This window comes from Gekko japonicus, unplaced genomic scaffold, assembly GCF_001447785.1.
Source record: "Gekko japonicus isolate JY-2015 unplaced genomic scaffold, Gekko_japonicus_V1.1 scaffold651, whole genome shotgun sequence".
In the NCBI taxonomy this organism is placed as follows: domain Eukaryota; kingdom Metazoa; phylum Chordata; class Lepidosauria; order Squamata; family Gekkonidae; genus Gekko; species Gekko japonicus.
The window spans coordinates 415,303-434,916 of record NW_015161970.1 but is presented as its reverse complement, the minus strand read 5'-3'; positions in this window follow the sequence as shown (position 1 = coordinate 434,916).

Genomic DNA, 19,614 nt, shown 5'->3' with positions numbered 1-19,614 from the left:
ATTTTCCGGATGCAATCACACTGCAACATCTGGGAAGGTAGTGCTCCCATGGCTAACCCGTGGCTTCCTGCCAACGATGCGCATTAAAAAACTAGTACCTCCAAGGTACTAGGAAACGTTTGCCACGGGCTGCCTCCAGACGCCAGTGGTGTGATCGCACCGGCGCGCGACATTCCCCTCCGGTCCCTCGTTTACCCGCCGGCGCCAAGGGAAGGACCTGTTTTGGCCAGGGGGTGTTGCCAACTGGCTAGGCGAATAGTCTAGTCCACAGCCATCATAGTGGGGCCCCTCCCCTGGCAGGTGCCTCAGGTGGGCCCTGATGCACCTAACCATCTTGTGTGCAGCATCTGTGTGCATCCAGAGACTTGTTGCTCGCCCCCACAGCTGCCAGATTCAGAATGTTCAGTGTGGCTTGGTGCCACCATGGTAGGCCCAGGGGGGTATGGGGGTAGGGGACTGGTAGCATTGTTTACCTGTTCATACATGGCTGCCTCTTGGGATCCTAGCAAAGGATCCTCTGGAACTCAGGGGTGAACTCCTGGAGCCATTTGTAAGGTGGGGGGCATGACTGGGTCCCGGGGGGGGCATGGCCAGAATGGAGGAGTGTGCTGATTGGATGCACACTTAGTTGGTATCCTAAGCTCCTTGGGGTCTCATGGGCATGGCCACAGCTGTGGGGTGGGGAGTGAATTTGAAGGTACCATGGCTGTCAATGGGCTGTAATGCCATTTTTGCTGGCACAACTTTGTGTCTGCTGGGGGAGCCTTCCCACAATAAATTCCCACGCATACCTACCTGCCGCTACAACCCCTCAAATGCCCACATCTACGGCAGCAGCAGCAGGGTTTGTACTGTTCTGCCAGTGTGTGGCTGCAGCACTCCTGCATCACTGGGACTCAGTGGTGCAGCACCACTTGTGCCCTGTGCCAGCATCAACCATCCTTATGCTGGTGTAACTCCGAGTTATGCTGGTGTAGGGATCAGTCAGGTCCTTTTTCCGATTCATGCACGCACACACACACAGAGGATTGCTCTGCTAATTACCTTAATTTGAATGCTGAATTCCAGTAGTAAAGAAGTTAAGGTTTTGGCCATGGCTACCCCATCTTTAAGGAGCTGCAGTGGCTCAAGTGGTTAAGACGCTGAACTGCAGGCTGTGGGAGGTCAGTAGTTCAGCAGTTCAAGAAGCAAGTGCCGCATAACGGAGTGAGCTCCTGTCTCTAGTTGCAGCTCCTGCCAACCTAGCAGTTCGAAAGCAAGAAATTGCAAGTAGATAAATAGGTACCACTTCGGTGGGAAGGTAACAGCGTTCCGTGCGCCTTGGTGTTTAGTTATGCCGGCCACATGACCACGGAAACGTCTTTGGACAGCGCTGGCTCTTCGGCTTTGAAACGGAGATGAGCACCGTAACCCTAGAGTCGGATTCGACTGGCTTTCGAGCAAGGGAACCTTTTACCCCATCTTTATTTTTTCCACTGCTGCTTCCTTTATTTTGGTATATTTATTTCAAGCTGATTTCAACTTGAATATAAAAAAGAACAGTATTCCCTTCACTTCCATACTTTTAATTTTCGCCCTTGTATTCTTAGTAGAATGTGATCTCTCCTGTGAAAACAACCAGCTACAAAGAGACCACACATGGTCCTGGCCTCGCCCAGTTTGCTCGCTTTCTGGTAGTTACTTTTTCTCCACACCGTCTAAACATGACTGACGCAATCAAGAGCCCAGGTAACATGCCTCATTGTGTCTAATTTCTTTGTCAGACTCAGGCAGGTGCTGATTTGTTTGCATGTGGGTATTTTTCCTGGTTTCTATATAACTTTATCTTCTATTTATGCCATCTGTTTTGTTTTACCACTTTAATCTATTCATGAGTGTGGAACACTGATTTTTCTAAAACTGCAATTGACATCCATTTGTGCATCAACAAGCATGTTTCAGTGTAGTTCCACAGGTAGTGGGAGGGCTTTTGCCAGGGTTTTCTCACCATAAATTCTTTCCTTCTTACAGCCACCTAATGGTTAAAGGGAGAGCAGTCTTTGCCTCTGAGGTATTTGTCCTTCATTGACCACACTAAGCTTTGTGCAGTTTGAATAACTTACAGTTTAAAAAGAGAAAAATATGAATGCTGAGTATTTCCTAAGAAATAAGTCTCTGAAAGTAACCCACACTTATTTGGGAAGATCAGCAACTGGATTGTGCACAAGCAGGCCAACAGCCTGCAAAGGGAGGGGAGAGACAGTTAAAATGATCCATACACAGAAGCTTATTGCTCCTTGTGGATTCCAAAATGTTCTGAGGAGTTTTAGGATTCCAAACACATACTCTGTTGAGGCTGCTGTGAGAGCTTGGATTGTGAAGGTTCTCAGAGCTATTGACAAGATTAATGTGCTTGTGGGCCTTGCCATCCTTGAGGCAGAAGCCAGACTCATGTAGAACTGGCTGACCTAAAGAGGGTCAGAAGAGGGTCCCCATTGGAGAGGGGTTTTTAATTTTATTTTTTAATATATGTGTAGATAGAAAAACAGAGAGATAGATCTCTTCCATGTGTGCCCCCCGCCCGTGGATACTTATATCCATGCATCAGGGTCACACTTGCACTGAACTGATGTTTCTGCAAACATTTTGGGGTGATTGTGATAGGTTTTATTGGGGATAGGTTTAAAGCCCCCCCAATAAAACCTATCCCCAATAAAACCTATCACAATCACCCCAAAATAAAATTTTACCTATCTCACTCTTCGTGGCAGTGGTAGAACTGGGGAGCCACTACCAGGCCTAGCTTCTCAGGAGCTACCACCAGGCGCAGCCTGCCTGGAATCACACCTGGCAAGCCACCAAAAGCGGCAGGAGGGACCCTTGGTGGGCCTACCCAGAGCAGCTCCAGACAAGCCACCAAGAGCAGAGGGGCAGGAGGAAACCTCAGCGGTCCTGCCTGGAGCAGCTCTGGGGAAGCCACAAAGAGTGGGGGTGGAAGGAAGACTCATTGGGCCCACCAGGTGAGCCGCCGAGAGTGGGGAGGACCCTCTGCTGGCTCACACACCCAGGGCAGCACCAGATGAACCACCAAAACTGGTGAGGGGGAAGCCTCAGCAGGACATGCTTCAGGCAAGCTGCCAAGAGCAGCAGGGGGAAGTCACAGCTGGTTCACTTGAAGCAGCTCTGCACAAGCAGAGAGCAGCAGAGCCCAGGGGCCACACCAGGTCCAGCAAGAAAGTGTAGGGAGAGTCTTGTGAGCTTCTGTGTGTATCCAAATATATACACTTGAGTCTGGCCTGTTCCTGCCTGTTTTCCTAGTCCTGGTGAAATACTCTTTCCCTGTCCTCACTCAGATCCTATGATTGTTTTTATTGGTGAATAATTTGTTGAGATAGTATATGCTCCTAATTTAAAGCAGTCTAGTATCAGCAAAAAGTTTGGAGGATTCCCTTTCATTACCTGTGTCAGCCAGAGTTAAAAGAAAGCACAAGCATAAAAGTCATCTCTTTGTAACCAGCCAGTCTCAAGCAAAGCCTGAAATGGGGGAGGGGGTAGATGGGACTTATACCACACTATTTAAACAACTGAACATTGAGCTTTTATTGCCCACATGGATGCTGAGTTTCCAAGAATAAAGATCCTTTCTCTCGTCTTAAGATTTTTCATCTGCTGGAGCAGTAACCCCTTTGTTTTAGGTGGATTTTTCAAAAATATACTGCAGCTCTTTTATCAGAAAAAATCAATCCCTGGGTGTGGCTTGGAGGATGTGATAATAGAAGTATCACCAGCTGAAATTCTGCATCTTGTGTAGTTGGCAAGGCACCTAGATTCTACTTATCTGTCTTTACCAGAAACATTAACCCACTGTTTTTCTGTTCTATTTAATGAACGTAATGGTGGTTTCAAAGAGTTCAACTGTTGTCATTGCACTAATATTTACATGAAGTGCCAAGATGCTGGAAGAGATTTCCACAATTCTTTTTCTTATTCTCAATGGATTTGGGAGCCACACTGTGGGTGATTTCCCACAAGCGCTGCTCCGCGCTCACTCTTCTCTTTAGGACGATGGTACGTCTCAGTTTGACACAAGCTGCTGCGCGACCGCATTTTGCCCCGCAGCTTCATGCGATTTTCCCCGCGTCTACTCAGTCCTGTTTTTTGAGGATTGAGTAGACGCGGGGAAAATCGCACGAAGCTGCGGGGCAAAATGTGGGCATGCAGCAGCTTGTGTGAAATTGACACGTACCATCGGGGCAAAAGGGAGGAGTGAGCGCGGAGCAGCGCTTGTGGGAAATCACCCTGTCAGTTACAGAGCAGTACCTGCTGGTAGCAGTAGATTTGAATGCAGACTAAGAAGATGAAATTAAGTCCAGACACATTTCTAAGGACAAAGGGTTGACTACTGCAGTGCCTCCTAAGTAGGGTGGTTCTTGCAGAGTGTTCTAAATGGCACCTGTTGTAGAATACAGCAGTCTGTCTTTTTAAAGGAACAAGCTGACACAAACATGCAATGCCTATTTTGAAGAAGCTGCCCTGCACTTAATTTAAGGTTCTAACGTTAACCTTTAAATGATCTATGTCATGAATATCTTAGGGAGTACTTCTCCTGAAACAAACCTCCCTTCTAGATTAAGATTCTACAAGGTTTATATGTCATTTTACAATCACTGTTACGGCCTCAGAGCCACAGAAGGCTACAAAGTCTACATTGATTCAAAAAGGTTTTAAAGATTTATGTTGAGACACAGCTTCTGGTTGTGGTTTCAAATAGTAATTTTAAATTTTGTGGGAGTGTCTTGTGTCTTTTTTTGTAATTGCTATAAACCACACGGGGGAAGGTTCAACCAAAAAACCAATGTGTTTCAAAATTCAATTTTAAAAACCATGTTGATTTAATGATAAGCCATTCAGTCACAAGTCTCACATTTGTTCAAAAATTCATACAAGTGCCTTGGAGAGAATGTGTGCTGAAGTGTGCCAAGTTTGGAGTTTCACAGGCCATGGTGAACTGTGTAGGCCAAAGCATTGTTATCACAGTACTGGCAACAAAATCTGGAACACTAGCATAATTCTCCAAAACACTAAAAAGTGGTTATGAATTGGTCGTTAGAGCAGATTGAAAACACACCTATTAAAAATACTATGTCTCTAGACTGTACAATTTAAGAGTGGGTTAAAACACACCTATGAAAAGACTATGTCTCTGGGGTCCTTTGGCACAGCTTCAAAGCAGATTGGAGAAACCTTCTCAGTGATGTCAGAACAGAAATCATTTAGAAGTCTGTGTACCTTAAGTGCATCGGGGCAATCCACCATGCTGCTTAAAGTAGAATGTAAATATATATGCCTTAGATCCACATACAGGTGACAATGCAGACGGACATGAGTTATTGACTCAGCACATTTTTGTTTGCAGGGGCGGTCCTTAGAGCAGTGTAGAGCCTCACAAATTCCCAACTTGTGTATACAGAAACTCAGCTCAGGAAACATTTCATGCGTTTGATTAATGGGACTCTTATCTACAAATGTTCATGCCATAATAAATCTGCTAAATTTAATCCACAATACTCTGGTTTTTACAAATGCTGTAACAAACTAACAAATTGCTGTAACAAACTGACATAGCTCTTTGACTAAGCTGAGCTTTGTGAATTGCTGTTGTACTAATTTTAATCCACAGTACTCTGTTTTCAAAAATTGCTGTAACAAACTGACATAAATACCTCCTGTCCCCCAAATTTGTGACTCTAGCATATAGTCTGAAAGGGAAAGTTTGGCTATAAGGAGCCATTTTGGAGGGAAGAGCAGAAGCCTATTTCTGTAGTACTGAGGAGAAATCTCACACTGAAAAGCTGTATTTGAATCTTTGTACTTGCCCTTCTGAGGCGAGATTTAGAATCTCTTAAAAGCACTCAAAGCTGTTTGCTTAGGTAATTATTTCATACATTTGTTTCAGCATGTTTCTTTTAAAATTACTTGTTGATAGCAGTAAGGAATAAAAATGGAAATTCCTCTCCGGTCTGTTTTAATCAATGAAAGTATGTCAATCAGTGCTTACTCCAAATCTTAAACCGAAACCTGGCATAACCTTCAAATAACAGGCCTCTCTTCTTGTTGACATATTTTATTGCCAACACGTTGACTGACGTGTCTGGGTTGTTGGCATCCATGGTAGAATTTTTTTCCCCCATACTTTGCGTCTACTACATTGATGGAGTTGTTTACTTTGATCTCCCTGACTTCGTTAAGAAAGCATTTCTGCCTGTACTTCTGTGGCACGTTTTATAAAGTAGACCCTGAACTAGCTAAAGCAGAAAATTTTGTGTAGGCAAAAGTAAATGGGTTAGGCAAAAAAGACAGGCAAAAGTAAATGGCAGATGCAGATTAGTAAATGGTAAAGGAAAAGGTATTCCTTGCTCGAAAGCCAGTCGAACTACTACAAATGCTACCAGGATTTGTTCAACAAGGCATTGGTTTTTTTTTAATTTGCAAAAGGGATGCTGATAGATTTTAATGCAACTGGTTCCCACTAATAAATGGCAGCGCCTTCCTGAGGGCTGCACTATTTCATTCCTTTTGTGCCTTCTACAGGGGCAACTAAGACCACACGGCCATCTATAAGGCACAGACGGTATAGCAAGCACACCAGAGTTCAAACAACCGTGGCAACGTCCACCAATCAGACAACAGCAGCCAATGATTCTCGTGAGTGGCTCACACAGGTTCAGCTAATCACCACCTGCTGACCCAGCCGCTGTCCCTGGATACCATCATCCTAGAGAGCCAGTGGACAGGGAGGGAAGACCCAGCAACCGTGCAAGCCCAACGGAGTTATGTGGCCTGAGCATGCACCCCCAAACATAGGGAGGAAATACCCACCCTCTTCCTAGCAAAAGTAATGCCCACATGCAGACATCCCTGCTCCAAGGCACATGCACCCTGTGATGAACTATGAAAAACCACTCTGAGGGGAGGTAGTAGCAGAGGCTCACTCTGATTGGTGAGTCGCCTCCAGGACAACGGAAGCATCCATCAGGGGGCTGGGGGGGGAAGGAGAGCTGACAGTTGGAAGGGTGGTTGGAGGTGTTCTTTTTGGGGAGAGAGTGAATCTAATGGAGGAGGGGGCCTTTTGAGTGGCTGCCTTCAGAGAGAAAACACTCAGTCTGGGAGACAGTGGCAGGATGTCCCAGAGAGAGGGGCAGAGCAGACTCCACTGAAGGGTTGTGTCAGAGTAAAAGGTCAGACCCAGGTTAAACAAGAGACATCCACGCACACAAGGGCTAGTTGGTATTCAGAGCCTAATCAGGGGAACCCTAGTTTATTGGTTGTATAACTTCATTTGTTCGTTGCCAACTGTTTGCTATTATAAAACCTTTTCCCATTTCCCTGCCTTTCGTTAAGAATAAATCTTTCCTCGTATTTCATTTTTAAACCCTGCTATTGGTGCCATTCTTTCTTACCTGTCGGGAAAGGTTTGGGCTTTACCTGAGAAGGGGTCCTCACACACCCTTCCCCGAAAAAGTAACAAACACAAAAAGACCGGCCAGGTGAGAACCCACATCCCCCACACCCAAGACCAGCATCCTAGAGGGTACATTCACAGGAGGCATGCCATCAGACATTAGGCTCTCCACTGCAGCACTGACATCACCACCAGCAGCATGGGCCAGGCAGAGACCCTTGCACAGACAGGCATGGCTCAGTGGAAAAGCACTTGGATAGCATAGCCAGGACTCCTGGTTCAATCCCCACATGGAGACAGATGAGAGGCAAGCAAAAGTCTTGGAGTCCCCAAACACCACAAAAGGGGAAACAGAATGGCCCAGCTGATGGGCCACTCTGGAGATCCATCGTTTTGCCAGGGATACCATTCCGTAACTCCTCTATGCTGCACCCATTCCACACCCTGGGTCTCCTGTGCCTGCACCATAGTGCTTCATGGCTTACCAGATGCCAGCAGTGTTGTGGGGTGGTGGGACCTAGAGACCCCCCAAGCTAAAGCAGCCACACACACTCTTGAACCACCCACCAACCCATTCCCCGCTGAGCCGCACACAGCAGTCAGCAAAGTGTGTGTGGGGGAAGGGGCTAGGGACCAATATGTGGGGTCATATCCTTTGTGGATGAACAGAGCAGAAGTCCAGCAGCTCCAGAAAGATCAACAACAGTGATCCTTGCATGGGCATCCCTGAATTAGTGCCCACCCTTTTGGATGTCTAAAGGGGTAGCCCTAAGGGGAAGTCACAGATGTGGTGGGGAGGGGCCTGGAGCTTGTTGCATCTGCTCACAAACAAAAGACAAGGACAGAGTCGTAGAACACCCTGACTTTATTGAACAGCAAATCACAAAGAGGTCCAGGGATATTTTTGGGCAGGAACACACAGGAACGGAGTTCCGTCTGTCTTCAGAGTTGGCCATGCCCACTACTGCCAAAACCTCTGTGTGCGTGGCTACAGAGGGAAGGCCTGGAGAGCGACCCCCCCCCCCCGGGCCCCTCTGAGGGGGGGGGGCCCTGGAAGGATCGGTGAGGCATTTAAATGTCTCCCCGTGCCTTCCCCAGCCTGTTCAAGGGCCGGCTTGTCTGGGCTCCCCGCAGCCGTGGGGCGCCTGGGCAAGCCAATGGAAGGCAGTTTAAACTGCCTCCCCTCCCCTGCAAGGGCTGGCTTGCCCGGGCAAGCCAAGGGAAGGCATAAGGGTGTGGCCTAATATGCTAATAAGTTTGCTGTTGGATGTGGCCTAATATGCTAATGAGTTCCTGCTGGGCTTTTTCTACAAAAAAAGCCCGGAAGAGGTCCAATGAATAGGGTTGCCATATCCCTCTGTCCAGTTTGGCACATTGTCTTGACAAGCTGCTCACAGGAGCCATGAGGAGACAGGCTGAGCTGTCCCTAGCACACTCTATGGGGGTGAGGTGGACTTGCTGGTTGGAAAGCTGCCTAAGAGCAGATGCTCCAGGAGCTGAGCTGGAACCAGAAACTGAGCAGCACCAGGCATGCTCCCTGGCCTCCCTGTTGGATCACAGGAACCTGCACAGATGCTAAGCAGAAACATGCAGCAATGGTAAACAGCACAGACACTATGTAAGCCAAAACCATACATTTAGGGCTCCAGCAGTGTCTGTATTTCCACCTGGGGGGGGAGGCACCATTTGCCAGGGAATTCCCCCTTAGGTGCATGACACCTACCAATGCTGTGAGGGAGTGTTCATCAACTGCTCTATACGCTGCTGCTGCCGCTGCTGCACAGGGTCTCAATCCTGAAAGGCAAAGAGTCTCATGGTTGCTTGGCCAGCTGATCAGTGGGGAACAGTGGGGCAACTGCCAGGCAACCCAACCCCCAGTTGTGCCCTGTCCCCTGCCTAAAGGTCTGGGCACCCTGGCAAAGGAGTGAGCTAAGAACCCAGCATAGAGCTGCCAGAATCCTTCCCCCTCATCATAGGCAGCACTCCCAGGTACACTTCTCTGGGATGACGGTCCGTTGCATGACCTGGGACATGGTGCCAGGGGGACCCATATGCCCACACCACTAGCCTCAGGTGTGGGACCCAGCACTGTCAAGGCAGTGCCCAGATTCATCTGGGGGGGTGGGGGAGGCAGGTATGGACTCCCAGGCTGGGCCAGCTGGATTCCCACCTCTTGTGAGATTCATATTACTGTTTTCTCTCGCTAGATTTATTTCAAGCAGGCACCATGGTTTAACTGAGTCTCGTTTTATTAATATATTTTCATGGCTTACACAGTCAATGTGGAATCCACAGTAGCCCACAGATGCTGGCAGATGACCCTTGTAAAAATGCTCTTACATAAGCAGCATTTTTATGTAAGAGTAATCAGCATCTTTGGATGAGAATCAGCTGACTGTGTGCTCTGTCAAGCCGACCAGACTTACGAAGGAGAAATGTTACGCTCCCATTGGTCTCTGTGGGCCTCAAGGAACTAATAGTACAATATTAAGCAGAGTTACACTCTTCCATCCCCACTGATTTAGAAGGGGGTAACTTTGTTTAGGGTTGCACTGTCGATACCACATCTTCCCCAGTTCAATCCTGCAGACTTCCCCCATAAACACACTGAGCCCAGAAGCACATTAAACACAAATATAGTGATGAGCTATTTTTCTCAACTGCCCTGTGGAGCAGAATAAATGCTACAAGCATTATTCCGAGAAGGTTACACCGGGGAGACGGAGTGACTCACGGTGAGTCAAAGCCAAAACCAGGTTTAGACATCAGGTGGTCCTTAGATTCGGGCTTCTGAATTCAGGTTGCACTGTGCACTCATGCAGTGAGTCAGACTCATTAGCATAATTTCAACTAGGAAAGAAAATATCAGTAACATGATGTAGGCAGTAAAGGGCATCACAGCTGGGTGTCAGCCCAGCAGGCGACAAGTTTTAAAAAAACGAGCGATGATTCAAAAGCTGAATTAACATTTGCATTAGACGCCTACACGGTCTGTCTGATGAGTTCCACCAGTATCTGCTAAATTAAAACTACACACATTCTCTTCAGATATGAAGATGACCTGCTATTTAATATGAAGAGTATAAAGATGGCCTATGTGTGTGCGTAAAGTGCCATCAAGTCTCAACTGCCTTATGACAACCCCAGCAAGAGGCTTTCAAGGTCAGTGAGAAGCAAGGTGGTTTGCTGTTGCCTTCCTCTGTAGGGTCTTGCTTGGTGGTCTCCCTTCCAAGCACCAATCCTGCTTAGCATCCAATATTTGACGAGATTGGGCTAGATCACACCGCTTTCCCTTACATTCACACACACACACACACACACACATGTATATACCCAATTGCTTGGGTAAGGTAAAAGTAAAGGTTCCCTTGCTCGAAAGCCAGTCGAATCCAAATCTAGGGTTGCAGTGCTCATCTCCATTTCAAAGCCGAAGAGCCAGCACTGTCCGAAGACATTTCTGTGGTCATGTGGCCGGCATGACTAAACACCAAGGTGCACCAAGTGTACATATCAAAGTTGCACATTCAAATTATGCATTTTATAGCTGTTAATATAATGACAGCTTCCTTTTATTACTTAGCAAGCTTCTTGAAATCACTGCAAGTATAGAGACCCTAGTAAGCACAAGAAAAGATACAGGGATTATGGATTTTGTGTTTTTGTTTTTTCCAAGAGTTTCTTGTCTCCCCCCCCCCCATTTTATTGTCACAATAATATTTTAAGGTAAGGTAAAGGTTTCCCTTGCTCGAAAGCCAGTCGAATCCGACTCTAGGGTTGTGGTGCTCGTCTCCGTTTCAAAGCCCAGCGCTGTCCGAAGACGTTTCCGGGGTCATGTGGCCGGCATGACTAAACACCAAGGTGCACGGAATGCTGTTACCTTCCCACCGAAGCGGTACCTATTTATCTACTTGCAATTTCTTGCTTTCAAACTGCTAGGTTGGCAGGAGCTGGAACTAGAGACGGGAAGCTCACTCCGTCATGCGGCAACCCGGGAACTACTGACCTTCCAGAGCCTGCAGTTCAGCGTCTTAACCACTTGAGCCACCGCAGCTCTTGGATAGGAGCTGGAATGAAACAGCCAAGGAGACTGGAATGCAGACAGCAAAGAAGTTGAAGTCTCAGTTTTTGGAAGCTGGCTTGTATGGGTCATTGTGTCCAGGGCATGTTATTACCTGAGAGGGGTGCTTTAAAGGCTAGTATTGTTTTTGTTTGCTTCCCAAGCTCAACTTCCCTATTTGTAACTTAACAGATGTTACAAAACCAGTATTGACTCTCCAGTACACTCTACGCAGAAGAAACAATGGATTCTGCAGCAGCAGCTGCCCCTAAACTTTAATTAATATAAATTGACACCAGTTGGTGATGGAATCAAATAATAATAGCTACAGAGTTCAATCAGTGGCACTTGTTGCTTCCTTCCATCTTATATTCTAAAGTAAGAACCTCTGTAAACAAGCTATGACTGCAGACTTGCACAGCTTAACTTTACCCAGTAAAGCAGCCTGTGAAATCAAGATATAACTCAACTTAAGGGAAGGGTGATTCCTATTACAGTACCTTTGATCAGTCATGTAGCTCTATGAATTGGGATTAAAGTGGGTTGGTATCTAGTTATTTACTGCCTTCCAAAACATTCATCCTTTATAAGACTCGGCAATGGACACTTTTATTATTCTGCAGAATATATAAAAAGAGAATTTTTCAGAAGGGCATTTCTTTTTATAAAGGGAGTAGTCTTGTACTTTTAATGTCTGGGGAAATTTTAGGCAGTTCTGATTGCATGGTTTGTTGTATGCATTATACTGTTTGATTGCATTGTTTGTTGTGTATATTAAATCACATTGTTGTTGATTTTCAATGATGTTATCCACCTTGAGTCTCAGTGAGAAAGGTGGATTACAAACAATGTATAAAATGCCTTTTAAATAATTAGTATACATCTGATCTTGCTGGAATCATTGTCTGCACATTAATTTCACATAAATGCCACAAATGGGATTATATTGCAGTCTTTCTTCTCTGGTCAGAATTTCACAAGTTCTAACAAAAGAAGAGGTTGCTTTCCAATGACGTTTGGAAATATCCTTTTCCTCTAGCCCTATTTTCAGAAGTTCATATCCCATGTGAATTGAGGCTTGCACAGAATTTGAGCTGCTTTCAAGGGCTCTGCAAGAATATTTGGGGACACCTGAAATGTCTAGAAAAAAGGCTATTTCACTTGACGTTAGACATGCTCTACCTGCTCCCAACACCTGGGTCACTTTCCTTATTACAGTTCCTCTCTCATTTCATTGTGAGGATTGTGATTGTCATTGCACATGAATGTGCAGATATCTAAAATGGCCAAAACAAGAAAGCAAACTTGGAGGTGCCCACTCAGCAAGCACACATGGGTCACGGTCAGAAATTTGCTCCTGAACTCTGGAGAGAACAGCGCCAATCTGAGACATCCCCCCCCCCCATTGTTCACTCCAGAGAGCAAGGCGGCTTCCATACAGCAATGATTCTCCATTCCCCATTCATTGCCACAGCAAATCCAGAGACATCTGTCTGCCTTGGAAGCTTTTACTGTAGGTAGTATTCCGTGGCCTATGCTGATCTACTGCAATTCAAGACAAGAGGCTTCTTGGTGCATCTGGCTGAAGTCCTATATCCTATAGTTCCCTTATCCTATAGTTCCCTCCTGGTGGTACCAAGGCTTGATTCCTGTGTAGTATACTTCAAGCCTTAAATTTGGGGATATGGGATTGATACTTGATATCCATTGGGTGCAGAGGCTGCACAGTAGCAGACAGTGTACTGTCGGTGGCTGTTGCAGTAAATATTGCATGCCCAGCAACCCAAAAAATGTTCATCAGCTGGAACCAGCAGTACTATCTCTCCCCTCCCTCCATTAACTTGGTGGCTACCAGTGCATCCAGTCCTGGAACAGCAGTCACATGGAAATTAAAGATCCTTCTGAGGTTTCAAAGAAACCCTTCAGGTACTCCACAGGATTCTTGCAGCTGAGTGTAAATTCTTACAAATTTTATAAATCTGCAATATAAAAATCCAAATTTGAAGAATGTGGTCTAATAAACATTGGTATCAGTGATGTAATTTGATTTCAAATTTGAATTCTTAAACTGGGGAGAGGTCAAACATATATATTCATAATCCATGATTTCACACAATACAGTTTGTCATTTGTAAATCACCCATTCATAAGCCATTTATTTCTCTGTGTAATAAGAGCATGTTGCAACAACCCTAGTACGTCTGCCGCTCCTCCTTACTTGTCTGTTGTGAATGTAGGCATTACAAATGACATCCTCTGAACCTAAATAAGGAAGTATTTCACAACTTGGACCTGCATACAAAGGCTATAGTCCTGATATTCATTAGTATATCTAATCAATTTCAGTGAAACAGACAAGTAAACTTCTATACTTTAAGGGCAGCTCATCTAACACAGTTACCAGTAGTCAACATGATTTGAGGATGTAAATTAAGTCTTGGCAATTTTTGAAGAAAATGTATGTCTGAGCATGGAATGCAGTGTAATTATTTCAATGATGTTACCCGCCCTGAGCCCACCCGTAGGATGGGCGGGATATAAATGCAAATAATAAATAAATTAAAATAAAATAAAATAATGCATTTCAAGTACAGACTATAGCTCAGACTTTGAAGTATTCCGCAGGGATCCAGTGAAATCTGTTCACAAGTTCAGCGACTTTATCACACGTATGCTGCAGCTCTTCATTCTCAACTCAATCAATCAAGTTTATTACGGTCATAGACCAGTATAATAGAAGACAAGTAAATACAGTTAAGGGAGCCGTAAAATTATAAAATATAATGGCATCTAAAATTATAAATAAGGATCTAAAAACTTTAAAATACAGAAATAATAGAATCAAAATTATGATCAAAAGTTAGGTTTAGGCCTATCTATACTTTATCTCTTTCCTAGTTTGGTATGCCAACCAACCAAATTTGGCAACCATCCTAGTCAGCTTTTGATTATCTCCTGCCAGCATAATTGACAAAAGTATCCTTCTATTACGACCTGGAAAGCAATTAACTATAGGCTTGATCAAAACTTCCCTGATATTATGATATATAAGACAATAGAAAATTACATGTTCCAATGTTTCATCAGATCCCATCCCACATATACAATTTTTCCTCAATGATCTAGTAAATCTGGCCTCCATTATGGCTGAGGGTAAGGCATTGTATCTTAATAGGGTAAAAATTCTTCTATGATTGCTGATATCTAAATATTTGATGTAAGATCTCACAACTATCTTGTTAAGTGTACTTACATCAAATACAGGGCTCCTAATCCTACTCACGTCCATCTCTTCATTTAAGAATCACTCTAAACACTTGAGTGAGGATGTGTACATTTGTTTCCATGTTAAATATTATTTTTTTTTTTGTTTCACTAGTTTCCATATGTTCATAACTCCCAGTGGATAAATGCAAATGTAACATGGGAAGGCCAGTTGAAGAGCAATCAATAGCTCTGGTTTATATGTTATCATGTGATTCCTCTCATAACATATCCCTGTCATTCATTGGATGCTCATTTCAAAGAGATGACAGGACATAAAAGAGCAAAGATCCTGACTGCTGCTTTTTTGATTCAAACCCTAAACCAGAATTGAATGACAGAAGCAAGGACATGGACTGGGTTTCCACAAAGAGGTCAGATGGACATCTCTGAGAGTCAAACAGAATGGGTCTTATTTGTGTGCTTTTGCTCCCCATTTATTCCTTCCAGGGGTCATTTTGTAGAAAAAGAGGTGCAGGAGCTCATTAGCATAACTCATTAGCATAACTTATTTGCATATGCCACACCCCCTGACATCACCGGATGGGGGGGGGAACGTGCAGATCTGTCCTTGCAGAGGAGGGAGAGCTTGTGCCTGAATAAAACTTGGTCTTAAAGGTGCCACTGGACTGTTTTTGGATGGGGGGGCACTCTGCAACCTACCTGCCTGCTTCTTGCTCTTACTGAGGGCTGCTGGGAGCAGGGGGTGGGGCTTGTTGCTTGTGCCCGCCCCCTGGGCTCTTTACTGCCGGAGCTCCGCTCCTGTGCGCTCCTGCAGGAAATGACCCCTGATTCCTTCCAAAGAATTTACCTACTCTTTATTTTCTAATTAGCTTTGTTTTGGGGAGATTTCCCCCTTATCATCTTATTTAAGCTACAGAACTGGGTTTATTGTTCCGGGTAACTTATTGCACTGGTGATTTCAGGGAAGGTTGACTAATGCCCTGACAAGTTGCTACTCAGTGTGGCACAAGGATAATTGGTTATCATAGTAGAGGTATAGTGGGTAGAGTGTTGAACTAGGACACACAGGTTCGAATCCCCACTCTGCCATGGATAGGGTTGCCAGGTCCCTTACCTGTTGCAGCGGGGGGGAGAAGCTCCTTGTCTGGGAGCTTCGCGCACCGCGATTACATCACCTGGAAGTAACATCATCACGCTAGGCACATCGCCGATGGACACTCTAGCATTTAGCTTGAAAACTCTATGGTACAGTGATGTCATCATGACATCATCATGCCGGGCATGTTGGCTGGATCTGGGCACTCTGGGGGCAGGGTTCCCCCCGCCAGCCGGATACAGGCCAGCAGGTTGGGGGCCCTTTGAGCAGGGAAACCACTGCCCCTTCGGGGGACCTGGCAGCCCTAGCCATGGAAGCTCACTGGGTGACCTTGGGCCAGTCATACTCACAGGCTAGCCTACCTCACAGGTTTGTTGTGAGAATAAAATGCTAGAGAGAAGAATGAGGTGAACCACTTTGGGTCCCTCCCCACTTGACAGAAAGGCTGGCAATGCAAAGCAAACATCACCCTTTGGACAGGCAGTTGTGTTTGCTCTTCAACCCAGGCTAGCCCTTGGGAACCTGACCAAGGGACTGTCACTGTAGGCCTGTATTGCCAGGAGTTTCTGAATTGTCCACTAGGTCTGTCCAACTGCAGTTGCTCTGAGCTTCACCTCTGCTCTCTTACACTGGCAGGGGTAGACCCTTAGCCGCCCCTGTGGTGAAGAAGAGTTATTGCAGGACAGTGATGCAGACATGCTACTACTAGGCCTTCCTGCTTCAGTCAATAGATTAATAAACCCCAGGTAGCAGAAGCCTACAGCAGTAGCTGCCATATTTGCCCTAGGGGCACCATGACACTGAAGTGAAAAAGGATTTGGAATATTTGCACTTATGACCGGCTCAGAGTATGAGTGGCCTGGTTAACTAGTTAAACTTTGTCTTTGACTGGTCAATGGAACAGCACGTTCTGCTTTCTGCACTTCAGGCTCCAGTTTCAGCCCTCCGGGCATGGCCTCATCAAGCCATTGACCATTATTTTGCTGGAACTTTGGAACAGGGCTCACAATTTGTATTGTTGTAGCTTGTGGAGTCATACTCCAGGTGTCCTTTTAGCATTGGCATGACCGGGTCACTAGCAATGGCCCATAATAACACAAATTAATGGACAATCAAATCACCTAGGAATAGTAAACCTGTGGTCGAAATAGTTTTAGAGCTTTCTGGCAAGACTCTGATGCTGTGGTTTTGAGGACTGACCCTGCTTTAGAGTACAAATAACCGTCTTCTGGCATTTTAAAGACTAATGAATTTATTGTGGCATAAGTTTAGAGGGGTGTGGCTTGTATACGTGTCTACTCATTTCTTTCCTCCTTACTCAGCCTGTACATTTTGTAAAATAAACACGCATTACAAGAAACATCACAGATCTGCGCTATTGTCCATTTACAAGTTGCCCTGAAATATCCCATCTACTTGGAGAAATTAGGCCTGAAAAACAATATTGACATTTTTACAACTGACTCCTATTTTAATTATTTTTGTACCTTACCATTGTATTTTATTCTGTTCATGAGTTATCGGTATCATTATATTTATTATTAGAAGTAGTTGTCATTACCTGTTGATAACACTTATTTTGCTGGCTTCTGAATATGTAGCTTGTACACAGAAATTCAGGAAGAAGGAATTCACAAAAGAATTGCATGACCGTTTTTCATGATTGCATGAACTGGCATTTAATCACAGCTGTCCAGATTTTTGCAGAGGAAGAGATCAGTTGAGTGACTCAGTGCTTTACATCAACTAAAGCCACAAAATGTTGTGTTTTTTTAATGAGAACTTGTAAAGCATGTTAGAAGGGTAAAGTAATTATCTGATGTAATCCTTCTTAAAATCTGTCTGTTCTTCCAAAAATAGATATATAGATTCCCTGTGGAACATTAATGTTCTTAGCAGAAGCCTGGCAACCTCCTACCTACAGATCCAAAACGTCATGTGTACACACTTGCGATAAGAAGATGACTATTTCCTTTCCAGTGTAGAGGACCAGTCAAAATAAGTCAGCAAGTTTAGCGATGGTCAAAGAATCCACTAGACTCTGCAATATTCATTCTAAATTTATGCAGGCCAAGAGTATTGCTGTCCCTTTGTGCAGAAAACACTTTGGTGACCTGTTCCTCAGTGAATAGACTTCATGAACTAGAAACACAAATATGGCTTCATAATGGGAGTGCCCATGGTGGGACATACAGCAGCAACATCAAATGCATTTTATTTATGCTGGAGGCTCTGTGCCAGATCACCGCAGACTGTGACAGCAGCCATGAAATTAAAAGACGCCTGCTCCTTGGGAGGAAAGCGATGGCGAACCTAAACAGCATGATAAAAAGTAGGGGCAAAAGTCTGCATGGTCAAAGCAATGGTATTCCCAGTAGTCATGTATGGCTGCGAGAGTTGGACTATAAGGAAGGCCGAGTGCCGAAGAATAGATTCTTTTGAACTATGGTGCTGGAGAAGACTCTTGAGAGTCCCTTGGACTGCAAGAAGATCAAATCAGTCAATCCTAAAAGAAATCAACCCTGACTGTTCCTTGGAAGGCCAGATAATGAAACTGAAGCTCAAATACTTTGGCCACCAAATGAGAAGGGAGCACTCACTGGAGAAGACCCTGATGCTGGGAAAGATTGAAGGTCAAAGAAGACGGGGACGGCAAAGGATGAGATGGTTAGACAGTGTCATAGATGCAACAAACATGAAGTTGAGCAAACTTCAGAGGACGGCGGAAGACAGGAAAGCCTGGCGTGATCTGGTCCATGGGGTCGCAAAGAGTCGGACTCGACTGTGCGACTGAACAACAACAACAAAATAATAATAAGAAGAGATTGGATTTATACCCCACCCTTCACTACTTGAAGGAGTCTCAGAGCCATAGGCGTAATCTTCGTGGGGGCGGAGGGGCTTCAGCCCCCGCCGAAATTTTCAGGAAGCTGCTCAGCCTCCCCCGGGAGCCACCCTTGCTCCTAGCAAAGCAATGCCTCTGGCCCAGCCCCAGTCCCCCCCGGGAAATTGGAAAGTCTACACCCTTGCTCAGAGCGGCTTACAATCCCTTTTCCTTCCCCTCCCCACAACAGACACCTTGTGAGGTACAGTGGGGCTGAGAGAACTCTCGAGAACTGCCCTTGAGACAACAGCTCTGAAAGAACTTATGACTGACCTAAGGTCACACCAGCAGCTGCATGTGAAGAAGTAGGGAATCAAACCCGATTCTCCCAGATTAGAGTCCGTGCTCTTAACCACTACACCAAACTGGGTCTAAGGTGACAACACTGTTGGAAGTCTTGGGCATTTTGCGAGGTAATTACCTCATTCCCATGTATTTTGATATCACAGACGTTTATTCTCTCATTCAGACCTGCAACAGGCACAGTTTCCATAGTTTGTGGTTCCTGACAAAACTGAGGTTCCTTTGGGTTTAAAAATGCAGAGACAACATAAGCACAAAGGTAGCCTTCCCTGACACAGAGATGGCCACTGTTCACAGGTATGTGTGCCTGAGCCCACAGGATTTAATACAGGGTCATGAAAAGCCATCTGTATCACAGAAAAAAAGGCTTGGCACCAAATTCAGACACAGAGGGGCATCTTGGCATCACATGATGCTTCAAGAAATTGCACAGGGATTCTTCAAGGCCTTCATTTGCCTGCTATGCAGATGCTATAGATAAAGTTGCCAGCGGGCGGGTGGGGGACCTTATCTGGTTGCTTCTTGTCTCCAGCAGAATTGGCTGCTCATGTTGCTTTTCATGCCATGGAGATAAGTCTTATCACCTGCCAACTCCTGTATTTCAA